This window comes from Asterias amurensis, chromosome 8, assembly GCF_032118995.1.
Source record: "Asterias amurensis chromosome 8, ASM3211899v1".
In the NCBI taxonomy this organism is placed as follows: domain Eukaryota; kingdom Metazoa; phylum Echinodermata; class Asteroidea; order Forcipulatida; family Asteriidae; genus Asterias; species Asterias amurensis.
Genome location: NC_092655.1, coordinates 6,720,345 through 6,732,222, shown reverse-complemented (window position 1 = coordinate 6,732,222; position 11,878 = coordinate 6,720,345).

Below are 11,878 nucleotides of genomic sequence, written 5' to 3'. Positions count from 1 at the left end.
AAGGCGAGTTAATGGCACCTACCCTGTTTTGACGGCGAATAGAGGCAAGATAATGCACTGTTCTCAAAGCCATGCGCACTTGGGCTGGCTCACACCATCAATTGGTACACGATGATCAACATCGCTAGTGCAGAACTTTGACATATTTTCGGATATACTTTCTTCCATGGATATATTTGTTAGCTGTGAACTCTTTGAGAATATATAGTGAGGGACACTATGAATATATGAACGGAATTTCAACTTCTCAAATCGGGTATAAAGAAAATGGCCAAGGATAGCTGAATCCTTGGAAAAGTTTCTGTATGGCGCCACCACTTTTTCACTCAATATGAAATAATATAGTATCTAATTTACAAAATTGCAGCTCCGCAAATTAAAAAAACTGTCACATCTCCAGCGGCAACAAGAGGGCGATAGTGATCAATGCAAGAAAGTGTTTACAACTAGTCTGTTTACGATGTGCGTAAACGTTAATTTTAATTTTCTTTTCTAAAAATATCAACATCAAAAAAGATTTTTTTTTAATTTTAAACACTGCGCGATTGAATTTCCTACTACAAGGAACATGTGAGTAAAAGTTCAGCTTTCAACTTATGGGTATAAAACTTTTTATGGGTATAAAAAATTTTTTTGCAATGGTACGGAACCTTTATACCCTGGACTCCGTCGCGTTGCCTGTAACGGCGGAGTTCAACCTTGGCTAGTGCACAATTTGCTTGAGGGAAATACAATTTAAATTTTCTTTTCACCAAAATATTAAGGGAACACGTTGCCTTGGATCGGTTGAGTTGGTCTTTGAAAGTGTTTGTAACCGTTTTTTGTAAAATGCATATAGGTAGAAAGATGTTGTAAAAGTAGAATACAATGATCCACACAAACATGCCACGAAATTGCGTGTTTTTCCTTTTACCTCGACGACTAACACGTCGGCCATTTATGGGGATCAAAATTTGGACTCCCATAAATGGCTGAACGTGTTAGTTCGCACAGTAGAAGAAAAACCACGCAATTTCGAGGCAAACTTGTGTGGATCATTGTATTCTACTTTTAAAACATCTTTCCAACCATATGCATTATATAAAAAACGGTTACAAACGCTTTTGTTTTGACCAACTCGTCCGTTCCAAGGCAACGTGTTCCTTTAACACCAAACAATTTTTAAAAAACGCGTTCTTTGAGTTTCAGCAACAAGGAACATAGATAAATTCAGCTTCACGCTAATAATTTTTTTTTTTAATTTTGTTTATTTGTTCACAATGGTACGAGACCTTTATATACCCTGGACTCCGTAGGGTTGCCTGCTACAGAGGAGTCCAACCTGGGCTAGGATAGGGCTATATAGGGCTCTCAACATCATCATGTGAAGGATTTATAATAATAATAATAAATAATAATTCAAGCAGGTAACATTTATATTCCTGATGCTATCTGGTTTTGATAATACGGACTTTTCGTTTTCGACAAAGGATGGTTCTGCGATGGTTGTTCAGCTAAACGTTGTCATTTTCAGCACAATGAAGATTCATCCCAAGCACTGTCGAAGAAATTGAGGGACGACCGTCCTCAAAGCCGACGCATGCGCAGATGACGTCAAATGTCATTTTTACCGTCGCAGAACCATCCGTCGTCGAAAATGAAAAGTCCCTAATAACATGGCACCCCCAACAAATTATCCATGACACAGCCCCCCCCCCCCCTTGAAATCTGGAAATTCAGATACATTTATTGGACATTCGAGAACCCCTTCCCCCCTCCATTCAACTTTTTGCTCACTTATTTGTCTTTACCTCCTGAGATCTTCTCGGGATACAAAAATATTAAATAGCACAAAAGTGTAAACCGCCGTTTTAGCAACAAAATGTTACACTATTTTCGCCACAGATTCCGTTGATAATTCTTTTTGTCCTTTAAAATGTTTTTCTTTGTAGTGTTTCATCGTCATGAAGATGTCAAGAGATCACCTGTAACAAGCTTATAATGATCTGAGTATGATGTAGGCCTTTAACTAAGAAGGTAATAACATACTTCTCAACAATTGTTTTTGTTGGTCTTTAAAGGGTGTGTTTGCTAATGGAGCTCCACATCAAATGCCCAGATTAAACTCATCAAGCTATAAACGCTAATCACCTTCCAATGCCATTATTTTAAGGCCTCAAATAATTAGTGGCATAACTTTGATAAAATCGCTCAACTTGCTCCTTGTGATTTGAACAATTTAAGGCCCAAATTTTAATAAATCTGCGACTTACCCCTTGCGGTTATTTTAATCAAAGGTCCAAATTTGATCAAACTGCTGGACTTACCCTTGATTTTTTTTTTTATTGTTGATGCAAACTTATTTTTGTCCTTTGTAGTGTTCGTCCACCACTATCAGGAAGCTGTCGAGAGATCACCAGTAATAGCTCAAAATGATCTGAATATGATGTAAGCCTATACCTAAGAAGGTAAATAAATAATTCTGAACAATTCTTTTTGTTGCCCTTTGTTGGATTAGTTGGCAAAAAGAGCTCCACGTCAAATTCATTAATAATAATAATAATAATAATAATAAGACTTGTAATGCGCACATATCCACCCTGCTGGGTGTTCAAGGCGCAGTAAAACCAAAAACAAAACCAAAAACAAAACAAAAACAAAACACAACACAAAGAAAAACAGACACAACAAAATTAGTCATTGAAAACCTGTGACATAAGATAAGTTTTGAGAAGAGACTTGAATTTTGCAGTACAAAGACAAGATCGAAGATTAAGTGGTAGAGAGTTCCAGATGCGTGGCGCGGCTGGAGAAAAAGACCTGTCACCCCATAGTGTTGAGACTTGGGTTCAATGAGGAGAAGCATGGAACTTGATCGACGATTCCTTGATGGAGTGTAAACTTGAAGCAGTTCAGAAATATAGTGGGGAGCCTTGCCATTTAGAGCTTTGTGGACAATGAGCAACAGCTTGAAGATGATTCGTTGAGAGATAGGGAGCCAGTTAGTGCTGGGCGAATAGTGAAACTTTGTTATTCGGATACCGCTGGCCAACTATCCGAAATTAACCGGATATTCGAATAGTTTTTTCGCCGCTAGAAGGCGCTGTTTAAAAAAAAAAAATTAACTTTTTTTTACAAATATTTTTTTTTTGCCGCTAGAGGGCGCTGTTCGTTTGTGAATGAGATCTTTTGGGCGGATTGATATTAGTTTTAGACAGTGTCACTCGGTTCATTCATAAAAATGACCGGATCTAATTTTAAGATGGCGATTTGCTTTTTCTTTTGATCGTGATTGACTCTACGTGAAAGAAAACTTTTGTAATCTTTGAACAAATTACGTCAGAAATGTCATTGTTTTAACTCTTCACGGAGGTGAGCATAGTTAAATACTTAATATATGCTGTTTTATGCTGTCTTAATAGAAGTTTCATAAGGATTCAGACAAAACATTCATATCAGTTGTCGCCCGACGTCCGCGGATATTCGGATATTAAAGAATATCCGGTTACTCGGTTGTAATTACAGAATTATCCGGTTTGTAAATAGGTATTCGCGCCCTATGCGGATAATCGGTTAAGAAAAAAAAGGCAATCGCGGTTACGGATAGGAAAACCTATTCGCCATTAACCGGATATTCGAATAATTCGCCCAGGCCTAGAGCCAGTGTAGTTGTTTCAGAGTGGTGGTGATATAACAGGATTTTCTAGACAGTGTCACAATGCGGGCAGCAGTATGTTGGAGCTGTTGAAGTGGGGAAATCTGGTTGCTAGGAAGACTGTAGAGAAGAGCATTGCCGTTGTCAAGACGAGAAGTAACAAATGCGTGAATGACCTTTTCAGTGGCACTTTTGTCCAAGTACTTGCGAATCTTACCTATATTCCTGATGTGATATGATGATAAACGAACAATGTTGTTGATGTGTGGCTGAAGTGTCATCGATGAATCAAAAATAACCCCCAAGTTCGGAGCTTTCAGCGAGGGAGCTATTCGAGCATCAACGATGGAGATGTATGGCACTGAAACCTTAGTTAACTGTTAACTGTTGACGTGACCCAAATTCAATTCAATTCATCAACATTTATTTCCACCAATCACTTTAGAAAAACAAAAGAATTGATACAATAAAACTAATAAGTTCAGGCATTTCACAGTAAGCCAAAGCTTATAAACGCAAAATCTGAAAAGCAGAAGACACTAGTGGTAATTTCTCAAAATAATTATCAGCTTAAAACCTCACTTTGTAACAAGTAATGGGAAGCTGTTGATAGTATAATACACTGTGAGGTAACATAGTTTTTCGAGAAAGAAGTAATTTTCCACTAATTTGATTTTGAGACCTCAGATTTAGAATTTGAAGTCTCGATATCAAGCATTTGCAAGCACACAACTTCGTGTGACAAGGGTATTTTTTTTCCTCGTTATTATCTTGCAAGTTTGACGGCCAATTGACGGCAAATTTTCACAGGTTTGTTATTTGATGCATATGTTTAGATACACCAAGTCTTTGACAATTACCAATAGTGTCCAGTGTATTTAAAGATTAGCACCCAGATTAAACTGATCAGCTAAAAAGGTGAATCATCTTGCATTATTAAAGGCACAGCTTCGATAAAACTGCTCTCCTTGCCCCTTGCAATGTTTTCAACTTTAGGCATAGATCTGATAAAACTTCTAGACTTACCACTTGTGATTTTTGCATTTTTAGGCCCAAAATTTATAAAAACTACTTGATGACTTGCCTCTTGTGATATTAAAGGCCCAAACTGGCTAAAACTGCTTGAATAACCCATTGTGATTTTTTTGATTTTCGATGTAAACTTATTTTTTTTCTTTGTAGTGTTTGTCCGCCATTGTCATCAAGATGTCAAGAGATCACAGTAACAAAGCTCATAATGATCTGAATATGATGTAGGCCTATAACTAAAAAGGTAAATACATAATTCTTAACAATTGTATTTGTTAGCAAGGATGTATAATAGTTGTCAAATTTGCATCGGGATGAAGAGTATAGTTTTTTTTTTTACCCATACACTGATGCGTGTTAGCGTACTCAGTATCGAGTACAGTGCTGACGCACATCGGTGTATGGGTAAAAAACAAAATTATATATTCTTTATCCCCGATGCCAATTTGATATCTATTATACAGGGTGTCGTAAAAAAAAGATAATCCTATTGTAAATGGTTTTTATGGCCATACCATGTTCTCCAGCACAAAGCATGGCATCATCTTAAAGCCAAAGCCTTGTGGTTTTGAATGATACCTTTGGTTTCATTCCAGGGTCACGCATCATGACGCACCACCGTCTTGAAGTTGTACACTTTTGAACCCATGTCATTTGGCCTTGAGAGCATGCATGGAGGTAGGACAGTGTCACAATGGATCAGCTAACGGCAGAACAGAATCTTTGTGTTCAAGAAATGGTATGAAACCAGAAGTTTGCAGGCTTCATGGGATGCCTTTGGTGAACACATTCCCAAACTGAGAACCACCAGAAACCTTGGATCTCTATCACACTGCTAATGACTCAGGAAGTCACTCACAAAAAGTATGTCTTCTTGCAAGATCAGTAGGCAGAAGTTAATGATGGTTGTGGATGTGGAACAGATGGAAAAAGGTCCAGACGAGTGATTCAATTAAAAGTAGTGTGGCTCAGTCCAACACCATTCCGTCTTACACTCGGCTCCCATGGGTGGACAATCAGTTGATGTTGTTCGGCAGCAATTTTTTCCTGAGTCTGGCCATAAAAACCCTTTACAGTAGGATTCCTTTTTTTGACGATTTTTTTCAAGTTTAGGCAACTTTATAAAACTGCTGGACTTATACCCATTGTACTTTTTAAAAATTTTAGATCCAAATTTATTTTGCCCTTCAAAATGTTTTTCTTTGTAGTGTTTGTCTGCCATCGTCATGAAGAGGTCAAGAGATCAACAGTAACAAGCTCATAATGTTCAAAAGGTAAGCTTAATTATATCTGAAAAAAACACTTTATGGTCTGACGTTCCACTCCAGAGAGTTTTTCTAATCTGCTTGGCTCGAAACTTCAGGCCATTAACTGTTTGTTTTTGTAATCGTGCATGTAGAGCTTCTGGTTGGAAATCAGTTTTCAATGCTATTTCTATTATCTCAAGTTATAATTATATCTGCTAGCTCAACCCATGCTGTGTAGTGCTGGGCGAATAGTGAAATTTTGTTATTCGGATACCGCTGGCCAACTATCCGAAATTAACCGGATATTCGAATAGTTTTTTCGCCGCTAGAGGGCGCTATTTAAAAAAAAAAGTAAAAAAATAAATTAAAAAATATTTTGTTTTTGCCGCTAGAGGGCGCTGTTCGTTTGTGAATGAGATCTTATGGGTGGATTGATATTAGTTTTAGACAGTGTCACTCGGTTCATTCATAAAAATAACCGGATCTAATTTAAAGATGGCGATTTGCTTTTTCTTTTGATCGTGATTGACTCTACGTGAAGGAAAACTTTTGTAATCTTTGAACAAATTACGTCAGAAATGTCATTGTTTTAACTCTTCACGGAGGTGAGCATAGCTAAATACTTAAATATATGCTGTTTTATGCTCTCTTAATAGAAGTTTCATAAGGATTCAGACAAAACATTCATATCAGTTGTCGCCCGACGTCCGTGGATATTCGGATATTAAAGAATATCCGGTTACTCGGTTGTAATTACAGAATTATCCGGTTTGTAAATAGGTATTCGCGCCCTATGCGGATATCCGGTTAAGAAAAAAATGGCATTCGCGGTTACGGATAGCAAAACCTATTCGCCATTAACCGGATATTCGAATAATTCGCCCAGGCCTAATGCTGTGTATATGCTTTGTCTGAGTTAGTATCTATTGCTAGAGCTATGGCTGGTTCTCCACATCATCATGTACATGAATTTGCGAATGCAAGTAGGGTTTCGTACCAATACATGCAGGCAACATTCCTGATGATATCTGGTTTTAACAATAATATGGTACCCCAATAAATTATCCATGACCCCCTCCCCCTTGAAGTCTGGAAATTCAGATACATTTATCTGGACATTTGAGACCCCCCCCCCTCCATTTCAATTTGTGTTTTTTTTTTCACTTGTATTTGTTTTTACCTCCTGACATCTTCTCGGGATACAAAAATATAAAATGGCACAAAAAATGCAAACCACCACTTCAGCAACTAAATGTTACCCTGTAGTTTCGCCACTGATTCCATTGATAAATATTTTTGTCTGTTAAACTGTTTTTCTCTCTAGTGTTTGTCAGCCAACATCATGAAGATGTCAGGAGATCACCAGTAACAAAGCTCATAATGATCTGACTATGATGTAGGCCTATAACTAAAAAGGTAAACACACAATTCTTAACAACTGTTTTTTGTTGGCCTTTGAAGTGTGTGTTGGCGAATGACGCTTCACAATCAAATAGGACTAGTGCCCAGTTTAAACTCATCTATCTAAATAGGCTGATCATCTTCCAATGCCAAGAGTTTTAAGTTAAAAATAATTAATGGCCAAAATTTGATATCACTGCTCAATTTGCCCCTTGTGATTTTTTCAATTGTAGGTCAAATGCGATAAAACTGCTGGACTTGCTTGCTCCTTGTGATTTTTTCAATTTTAGGCCCATTTTGATAAAACTTTAAGGCCCAAATTCAATCAAATTAAATTCAAATTCAATAAAACGGCTGGACCTTACCCCTTGTGATTTGTTTTGTAACTTTAGGCCCAAATTTAAAAAAACTGCTGGACTTTCCTCTTGTGATTTATTTCATTTTTGTCCCAAATTTGTTAAAATAGCTGGTACTACCCCGGCTCGCATTACCCCCTGTGATTTAAAAATTTTATATGCAAACCTTGTTTTTCTTTGTAGTGTTTGTCAGCCATTGTCATGAAGATGTCAAGTGATCACCAGTAACAAAGCTCATAATGATCTGAATTTGATGTAGGCCTATAACTAAAAAGGTAACTAACTTATTTACTTATTGCTGCTTAGGACTGGGTGTCCCTTGGTCTCCTTGGAAAACCGTCCCCATTCATTTCTATTTTTAGCTGAATGCTCTGCCTCATGAAGTGGAATGTTGGGATCATCCTGAATTTGCACCTTCCAGCGCAATGGCGGGATTCCTCGTTGGCGTGGAGTGTGGAAGTCATTGTAGTAGACCAGGTTGGGTAGCCTGTAGGCTGGCATTCTGATGGCATGGCCAAACCATTTCAGGTGGCGTCTGGTCACTACATCCGTTATTGTTGTGTTCTGAGCTCCCTGCAGATTTCTTGATCTCTCATTTTGTCTCTTATTGAGACACCTAGTATGGAGCGGAGGCATCTCGTCTCAAAGACTTCCAGTTTTTGTTTGGTGGCCTTTTTGAGAGTCCAGGATTCCGAACCGAATGTTGCTATTGGGAGGATGAGCGATTTGTAAACTCTGGTCTTAAGTGATCTTGACTACTGAGATTTCATGGTTTGACAAGATGGTGTTTTTCAGACGACCAAATGACCAGGCTGCAAGCCTAGTGCGCCTCTTCACGTCTTCTTCCACAGATGGAACATTGCTTCCTAGGAATACAAACTCCTGTACTTTTTCTATGGGAATGCCGTTGACGGTGATGTCTCTTGGGTCATCTGTCATAATTTTGCATTTGGCTGGGTTGATGTTCACGCCCCATTTCTTGCAGGCTTTGTCCAGTTCATCTGTTGCCACTTGGGAGTTTCTCGAAACCAAGATCCGGTAGGGTGGTGTCGTCTGCATATTTGATGTTGTTTATGCAGGTATCTCCCATTTGTACTCCTGAATCAAGTTGTCTGTTGATAGGAGGCATCCATACCTACCCCAACTCCAACCTTAAACCACGCTAAAATGTTGCCATTGACGATTAGTGCACACTTAGTCTGCTCATACATGAAAGCTGCTTTGAAGTCCATTAAGTTCCAGTGAATGGGCACTCGTCGCTCTTTGGCTTTCTCAAATATTTGTCTTGCAATAAACACTGCATCAGATGTTCCTCGGGCTCTTCTGAAACCCATCTGCTCTTCTGTTAGGTGTGCTTCAATAGTATCTTAGATCCCATTGAGAATCATCCTACAGAAAACCTTACCCGGGATGGAGAGAAGAAAGATGGCTCTGTAGATACCTGGGTCTAGCTTGTCACCTTTCTTAAATACAGGCGTGATCAGACCCGCACTCCAGTCCTTCGGAACTTTGTCTTGTGTCCAGGCCGTGTTTATGATTAGAAATAGGAGCTGGTTCATCAAGCATATCCTTCTTAACACATCATTCTTAACAATCGTTTTTTGTTGGCCTTTAAGGGGTGTGTTGGCTATTGGAGCTCCACATCAAATAGAACTAGCACCCAGATTAAACTCATCTAGCTAAACGCTAATCACCTTTAGATACTGAGCATTTAAGCTAAAAATAATTGATGGCCCTCATTTGATATAACTGCCCAAATTGCTCTTTGTAAATTTTTCAAGTTTAGGCCTAAATTCAATAAAACTGCTGGACATACCCCTTTGTGATTTTTTCGAATTTTAGATGCAAACTTATTTTGTCTTTTAAAAATGTTTTTCTTTGCAGTGTTTGTCTGCCAACATCATGAAGATGTCAAGAGATCACCAGTAACAAAGCTCATACTGATCTGAATATGATGTAGGCCTATAACTAAAAAGGTAACAAAACTGTTTTGTTTTGGCCTTTGAAGTATGTGTTGGCAAATGGAGCTTCACATCAAATAGAACTAGCACCCAAATTAACTCAGCTAGCTATAGGCTCATTAAATTGTGATGTCATGCATTCCAAGCCTCAAATAATTAATGGCCCAATTATTCTAGGCCTACATTTGATGCAACTGCTGGACTTGTATTACCCCTTGAGATTGTTTTCAATTAAAAGACAGTGGACACTAATAGTAATTGTCAAAGACCAGTCTTCTCACTTAATGTATCTCAACATATGCAGAAAATAATGTAACTCAACATATGCAGAAAACAACAATCCTGTGAAAATCTGAGCTTGATTGGTTGTCAGAGTTGCGGGATAGCTATGAACGAAAAAAACACCCCTGTCACACGTAGTGGTGTGCTTTCAGATGCTTGATTTCGAGACCTCAAATTCTAAACTTGAGGTCTCGAAATCAAATTCGTGGAAAATGACTTCTTTCTCGAAAACTATGTCACTTCAGAGGGAGCCATTTCTCACAACTAGTTAGCAAGTGAGTTTTATGCTGAAAATTATTTTGAGTAATTACCAATAGTGTCCACTGCTTTAAGACCCACACTTACTTAAACTGCCGGACACCCCTTTGTGATTTTTTTTCTTCATTTTTAGATGCAAACCTACTATTTCCTTTGAAATGTTTTCTTTGCAGTGTTTGTCATCCATCGTCCGGAAGATGTCACGAGATCACCAGTAACAAAGCTCATAACGATCTGAGTATGATGTAGGCCTATAACTAAAAAGGTAAGCACATAATTGTAAACAACTGGTTTTTTTTTGTTGGCCTTTGAAGTATGTGTTGGCATAAGGAGCTACACATCAAATAGAACTAGCACCCAGATTAAACTCATCTAGCTATAGGCTCATCACCTTATAGTGCCCTGCATTTTAAGCCCTAAATATTTAATGACCCAATAAACTGATGGGCTTACCTACTTGGGTAAAACTGCTGGACATACTGACCCATTGTAAGTTATTAAATTTAAGGCCCAAATTTGAGAAAACTGCTGGACTCTTGTGATTATAATAATAGTGGCCTATTATGGAGCGCTCAGGTCTGTCAAGCATGACACTCATGGCGCTGTACAAACAAAAAAATTAACAAATACAAACAAAAGAAAATACAATAATTATATCAATACAACAAAGACAGTATGTAGAGATGCAGGGTAATCAGTTCAATGAACAAGAATTAAGATTGTTCCAGAGAGATACGCCTGCGTGGGAAAAGCTGTGGTCACCCCAAGAGTGCTGTGATCGGGAAACTTGAAGAAGCAAAGAGTGAGATGACCGTAGTCTGCAAGATGGTTAATATTGCCTGAATAGAGTTCTGCGAGTAGGTTGGTGAGAAGCCATGGACTGCGTGGTAGACCAGCATCAAAACTTTACATGTGATTCGCTTTTCAACAGGTAACCAGTGAAGAGACTGAAGAACAGGTGTTTCTTGGTGAGGGTACCAGTCTAGCTGCAGAGTTCTGAAGGCGTTGAAGTTTAGACAGTTGTTGTTGGGAAAGGCAGAAAAAGAGGGAGTTGCAGAAATCAAGACTAGAAGAGATAAGGGCGTGGACTAGCTGTTCAGTTGCATCTCGAGTGAGGTACTTGCAGACAACGCTTAGGTTGGGAAGTTGGAATCTTAAAAACCTGGATATGCGAGAAACATGATCATTGAAGGACATGCTGGTGTCAAAGATAACCCAAGATGTTGAGTTTTGAAAGATAGGTAGACTGAGTTGTTCGCTACACGGATGCAAGAGTCCTTTGTGGTGACTTTGTTCAGCATTTGCCTTGAGCCCAGGATGATGAACTCTCACTTCTGTACGTGAGTTTCAGACCAGCTGAGTCTGTTGATGTCCTTGATGCGCGTGTCCATTTGCTTTTTAGCCGCTGACATTGCAGCACAGGTTGGTGGAAACAACACTTACAGCTGTATGTCATCTGCGTAACAGTGATATCTGATGTTGTGTGTTCCGGCTGGAGACGAAGCGAAAATAAGAGGGGTCCTCCTACCAATCCTTGAGACATGGCATCACTGATGCCCTTACACTGGATCCGATTTGTCAGATAAGGCCCAAACCAAGACAGGGCTGTCCCACAGACTCCTAGAGAACGCAGCTGGTTAAGCAGCACATAATTCTTAACAACTTTTTTTTTGCCCTTGAAGTACGAGTTAGCAAAAGGAGTTTCACATC